The following is a 6,643-nucleotide window of genomic DNA, read 5'->3' on the forward strand; positions in this document are numbered from 1 at the left end:
CACTGAAGATGACAAAAACGGAATTCCTGACTTACTTTTGGGAACAACTAGAGGGTTCTCAACCGCAAAGAGAAGTTGAAGATGCCAGAGCTCAGAGCCACAGGTGCTGTGTGGGGCTCAGACTAAGACAGGAGTGAAGGAGGAGGACCCAGCATGCTAGGTAACCATCTGGAGTTGCCATAACAGAACTAGTAGGGGGAGGGGTTCATGGAATCTTGGGGGCCCCTGCCTTCCAGGTGCCTAGTCCATGACCATTTGTGGACATCACCACTGATTGCACCCAATCCCTCAGCAGCCACTCTTGGGTTGTCTACATACGTTCCGATACCACTGACCTATCTCCTTCCAAAAACTATCTCAGCTGAGTTCCCATTGTTCATTCATCTGTGTATAAAAATATTCATGGTAAAAAAACTTTGCCAGCAGGTCTTAATTTCTGTCGGGCTGTCATAAAGTCACCTCATTTCAGTTCAGTTCATTTCAGTTGCTCAGTCATGTCCGACTCTTTGCAACCCCATGGACTGCAGCACACCAGGCCTCCCTGTCCATCACCAACTCCTGGAGTTCACTCAAATTCACATCCACTGAGTCGGTGATGCCATCCAACCATCCTCTGTCGTCCCCTTCTCCTCCCGCCTTCAATCTTTCCCCGCATCAGGGTCTTTTCCAGTGAGTCAGTTCTTTGCATCAGGTGGCCAAAATATTGGAGTTTCAGCCTCCGCATCAGTCCTTCTAGTGAATATTCATGATTGATTTCCTTTAGGATGGACTGGTTTGATCTCCATGGAGTCCAAGGGGCTCTCAAGAATCTTCTCCAACACCACATTTCAAAAGCATCAATTCTTCGCCACTCGCTTTCTTTATAGTCCAACTCTCACATGCATACATGACTACTGGACAAACCATATCACTTCATCTTCTCTTTAAACTGATCTTAAGGCTTTTCCACAAGTGAAGGACATCAAACTTGTAGACTGTCATGAACTTCTTCTCTGGGTCTTCTCCTGTTTAGTCTGTGTCCTAAAAACTGTAGGGTACAAATCAAAGTAAGATACTAAGTGAATAAATAATTTTTAAATATATTTTTTGTCCCATCTCAGTGCTTTTGCTGCATCCTGTTGTTATGTCATTTTCTTCTCTTTGCTGGGCAGCATGTTGTCTTCAGAATAAACTTAAGTCTGATATCCCTACTTTCTAAATTCTTCCCCTGGGTCTGGGTTGTTCTATTTGATTTTTTTAAAAATGTTACTAAACACTGCATTTCATACTTTCACTTATGTATTTCACTGTAGCCTCACAAGAGCTCGTTCCAAGCTGTCAAAGTGACTAGAAGAGTCTATGTGTATATCCTAGAAAACATGGTGTGCTTGTGCCATCACTTCATTCTTGTCTGACTCTTTGCGATCCCAGGACGGTAGCCCGTCAGGCTCCTCTCTCTATGGGGATTCTGCTTGCAAGAATCCTGGAGTGGGTTGCCATGCCCACTTCCAGGGGATCTTCCTGACCCAGGGATCGATCCCGCATCTCCTGTGTCTCTTGCATTGCCGGCTGATTCTTTACCACTGAGCCACTGAAAAATGGGGTACCTGTCTGTTTAGGAAAGATCTGACAGCCTCGTGCTATCCTTCTGTGTTCATTCAGTTCACCCACATATTGAACAGACCAGGGCTCCAGAGCAGTGTTGGTGGCACACACTTTGACCATCTCTTTGAGTTTTCCTCCTGCCATTGACCTGTGGTTGTATTCCAGATACAGACCATGGTTAAGTTCAAGGTCATAGATCGGGGATCATGATGATCCAAAGTGAACATAAGCATTGTTTGTGTTCAGTGACATAGAAGCTGAGTTTGAGGAAAGAGAGACAGGCAGCCCTGGGACAGGGATGGTCTGAACCAACTCTTCATTTCCCTAGCATCTCTTCCGACCTGGGTCTTGTGAGTCTGAGACTTGGGGAACCCCTATAGCATCTGTCTCTTCAGTTTAGCAGTTGGTATAACCTGGATGGAGGGTGAAATGGGTGTGACAACAGGTCACTGAGCATTTGTTCATGTTAAGGTAAAAGATACAGAACTGGAACAACTATTTATGAAAGCTTATCTTCCCCACACCCCCACACAATCCTCCAACTCAATGCTTAGTGATAATTGGTATGTGAGATGCAGCAAAGGCTTGAAGGGAATCTATTTTCCGGTTGCTGTGGGGCCTGACATTCTGTGGGAGAAAGAAAAATGTGTCAAATTTCTTCATTAAAAATAGGATGAAACCAAAAAAGCTCACCAGAAGGTACCTGACTTGAGGTCAAATGGGGATGAATTTTGCCATGCTAGCAGAAGTGTATAACAGGTACAGTTCATTGACTGATACCGTGCCAGGCATTTCACACATATTATGATACTTTCCTTTATCGTAATCATTCAAGGTAACATCATTGTAGAAGAAGTACATTAAAAAATTTATTCAACCAAAGTTAAAATTAAAAAAATACCAAATATTTTATCAAGGCAAGTAAGCTATTGCTTTGTACTTTGTAGGTAGGAGAATTCTATTGTTTTTATCCTTCCTTTGTCCCATTTCATACTCCTCTTTTTCTCTGTGACCTGACTTTATTCCTAGAGCCCTACCTTTTGTCAACTGAACCATTTCTATGCACTGAGCAATAGCAGAAGTGAGGGCTGGGCCCTTCTAAAGGCTCCCTGAGCGCTGACATGTTTCAGGACACCAGACACCGTCTGGAGGCAAGAGCAGCCCGTCTGTCAGATTGTGTGTGTGCTAAGTTGCTTCAGGCGTGTCCGATTCTTTGTGATCCCATGGACTGTAGCCCTCCAGCCTCCTCTGTTCATGGAATTTCCCAGGCAAGAACACTGGAGTGGCTTGCCATTTCTTCCTCCAGGGAATCTTCCTGACCAGGGATCAAAACCATGTCTCCTTCACCCTTTCCATTGCCCTTTTAAGGCTGACGCAGTGCCTTAAGAGGCTAACACAGGAGGGTAAAGAAAGTCTCCATAAAACCCAGAGAAGAGATTTTTAGAACTCCTCTCTGGATCCTGTCTGGAGTCACAACTGAATCGGAAGATTTTAAGTCTTAGCACTTACTAGTATGTGTATAGTTAATACCTAAGTCACTAAATTTAAACTTGACCTTCGATTTGACAATAAAAAGAAACAAAAAACTGAGTCTCTTGCATGTCCTACATTAGCAGGTGGGTTCTTCACCACTAGCGCCACCTGAGAATCCCGTCTGTTAGAATGGGCAGCTGCTTTCCCAGCCCACTGAAGTTAGCAGGATGTCCCAGGACAGAAAGGGATCACTTCCCTTCAACTCAAGAATCTTTTCTATCAGTGACTGTGCTCTACTGGGCCGAACTCTCCTGAAATTGAATGCTCTTGCCAACTTTTTGGTTTCTTGTTAGGTGGCTTGAGTATTTATAGAATTTTCTAATAAACATCTTTGTTGAAGTTTGCATTTATAGCAATGCAATTTATTTTTTAGAAAGTGGCAGCTTGGAGGAGATTGGTCCCATCAATGAGCAAACAAGGGTGAATTTAGCTTTCACTCAAAACCAGACTGAGTTAAAAATTAGGCCTCTCACTTTCCTCAAGGTGGATGGTCAGCTGCCACAGGCATGTGTCCCCAAGGACTTGTGTCTCTGCTGTAAACTGGACAAGAGTAAAATGGGGTCAGATGGGCCTAGTCCTTCAGTTCTAGAGTCTCCCTATAGTTCTCTGCTTTAGTCACTGGATTGGAAACACCCCTGTGCTTCTGCTCTGTCCTACTTGTGTTTGGGTAAAAGTTATACACCTCAGTGTGTTCTGTCCCCAAGCTGATCATTGTAAGAGTCACTAATCTGAGTTAGCACCCAGACAAGTGCCCAGTCCTCTCCTGAAGCAACTGTGGTTCAGCGAGTTGAGGTGGGACCTGGAATCTATTTGTTAAAGGCACTCAGTTGTGCACTTAGTTTTACCCACTGATATCATTGACCTCCCTCATGATTCGAGGGGATGATTATTTCATTTATGGTACTTCTACTGTTCAAAATTGACTGGTGCCAAAAACATAACTCTCTGCTGCTTTGCAGTTGAAGAAACTGAGGCACAGAGAGGGTCTCTAAAGGGTCAAGACCCCCTTGCTGTAAGTGCTGGAGCCACACCCGGGTAGCATCCCTTCTACTCCGAAACCCCAGACCACATTTTCCAGTTCACTCTTGTGTCAGATTCTTCCAACAAGCTGTTTCCTTCACCTATACTGTATTTCTACCGAAAACTTCCCCAATGTATTAATAATTTCTCACTTGATACTGTTTATCACAACAGATATTTTTCAGGGAAGTCTATCATTACCCCGTGATGCATATTTGTGACTTTATTAAAAAGCTGAATATGGGTGTGGGTAACTTTTCTATCTTTCCTCTTTCATTCATCAGTTTGTGTTCTGTTTACTTACACCAGTATAGTGTCTTAAATACTGTAGTTTTAACCTGAGTTTTGAAATCTAGTAGAGTAAATCCTCAAACTTAATTCTGCATCTTGGCTAATTGAGATACTTTGATTTCCACTTACATGTTATAATTCGCCTGCAAAACTAGACCTCCCCCCAAATGCCAGCTGTAATACTATTCAGAAGAACAAGGATTAAACATTCTAAAAATATTGTTTTCCAATCTATGAATATAATGTATATTTCTGTTTATTTAGGTCTTCTTTAATTTCTCTTAGCAATAGATTTCAGGAGTCGTCAGTATCTGTATTCTTCAGCATTAAATGATCATGGATGTTTCTCTCTATTATGTTTTACTGAATTTCATTTCCTAATATTGTTGGTATGGAGAAACATGGTAGATTTTTATATGAGTCCTCTTGACTGCACCATTTAAAAATATACAACTAAATGCATTTTGATAGATGTATACACTATGGAAACCACAGCCAGAATCAAGATGCAGGGTGTTTCCATTGGTCACAACTTTCCTTGTCCCCCTTTGCAGTGCATCATGCCCTCAACTCTTAGCCCCAAGGAACCATTGCCAGTTTAAATGAATTTGCCTTTTTAACAAATTTATACAATGGAACAGTATACATATTCTTTCTTGTCTGCAAATTGAGCACTCAACACATAGTTAAGAGATGATGTGTGTAAAGCCTCAAAATTATACATGAAGAAGAATATTATTACCATCTCTGCTTCAGAAATGAGTCCCATTATCCTGGCCCCTGATAAGAATGAAGATCTCTAATTTTCTCCAAACACCATTTATCCACCTTATTGCACACTTACTTGGAGGACATCCACGTGTGGGCGCTTCCACGTTTCAGGCTGGGGGTCTAGGGCAGAGCCTCAGGGTCTCATCATCCTCCTCCGGGAATTGGTGCTCCCAGCAGTATAGACCTCATCCTCCTCCTGGAATTGGTGCTCCTAGCAGTATAAGACAACTGGATCCGTCGTGTGGATCTCCTCGGCAGGTGCACAAGTTCACTGTGGACTAAGTTACTCTCCTGGTCCTTCTTGCTCAGCTCAGGTTGCTCCTTGAGAACTTTCATGATGCTGTGCATTCCTCACTTCCTATTGAACTTTCCAAGCTCAGCTTGCCCTTATCCTCACCTCCCTTGGCAAACAGCTCCTCGACCATTACCTTGCTTTTCTCTGGGTTTTCTCATCCTCCGAACCTGCTGATTTCCTTTCTTCCATCCCCTCTCTCCTCTCTGTGTTTCCAGTGTGTGGGCCCAGTTGAGGCTCCTATAGGAGACACACAGAGAAGGAACCAAGATCAGGTCTTGGCTGCAGATCCCAGTGCACGTTTAACATGCATCTCAGTCTCTTATGCACTCAGAAAAAACTCAGCAGGAAAGAAATTTGGAGAATTGGAATAACCTTCTCTTACGGATGGGGAAACTGAGGCCCAGAGAGATGTGGAGATTTTGCCTAAATTCCCACACCCTTAGGCAGCATAGCTGCCGCACAAACCTTGACCACAAGTTTTTGTATCCAAAAGCACCAGGACCCCATGGCTAAATTTCAGGGGACATTTGATCAAACATACTTCTTATTTTGCTTCTTAAAATAAAAATACCTGATGGACATTTCCCCAAAAGAATTTCATCTCTTTTCAATAGTCCTGTATTTATAATTGGCATTTCTTTCTCCAGGGTATCTTCCTGACCCAGGGATTGAACGCAGGTCTCCTGCATTGCAGGCAGATTCTTTACCATCTGAATCACCAGAAGCCCAAACTCCTCCCAGTAGTCCCATATTTATATTGTGTTTACCAACTGGTTGGACACAGTGGGACCAAGGAATGCATGAATGTTGAATACGTCACAGTCTGTATTTTAAAATTAGATGTGCTTCTCTGTAAAGCATCTGGCTCCTGTGCTACAGGCCATGTTCCTGAGAGCCAGGCCTTCTCTGGGCCTTAGTCAACCCTCCACCCAAAGTCTCTTCAAGGCCTGCCACATAGAATATTCAGTAAATACTTGTCAAGCAGATCCATACTAGTTACCAGGAATCACTAACTCTTACTGAGGTCTTCTGCTCCCTACACGAATTCCACCGATCCTACCCTGTGTCTATGTGAAAACAATGAAAGCACAGCCCTGGTGACAGAAGTCCAAGATGCAAATTCCAACTCCACCAAAATACCAAGTCTGC

At 43.2% G+C, this 6,643-nt stretch overlaps 1 non-coding gene across 1 annotated transcript; it reads left to right on the forward strand.

Annotated features, from left to right (window-relative positions):
* Positions 1-2,939: 2,939 nt before the first annotated feature.
* On the forward strand, positions 2,940-3,062 carry LOC122678563. Its single transcript, XR_006336217.1, has one exon. It is a non-coding gene; the product is annotated as a small nucleolar RNA SNORA26 (small nucleolar RNA).
* The last annotated feature ends 3,581 nt before the right edge of the window (positions 3,063-6,643 follow it).

Source organism: Cervus elaphus, chromosome 20, assembly GCF_910594005.1.
Source record: "Cervus elaphus chromosome 20, mCerEla1.1, whole genome shotgun sequence".
NCBI classification, from domain to species: domain Eukaryota; kingdom Metazoa; phylum Chordata; class Mammalia; order Artiodactyla; family Cervidae; genus Cervus; species Cervus elaphus.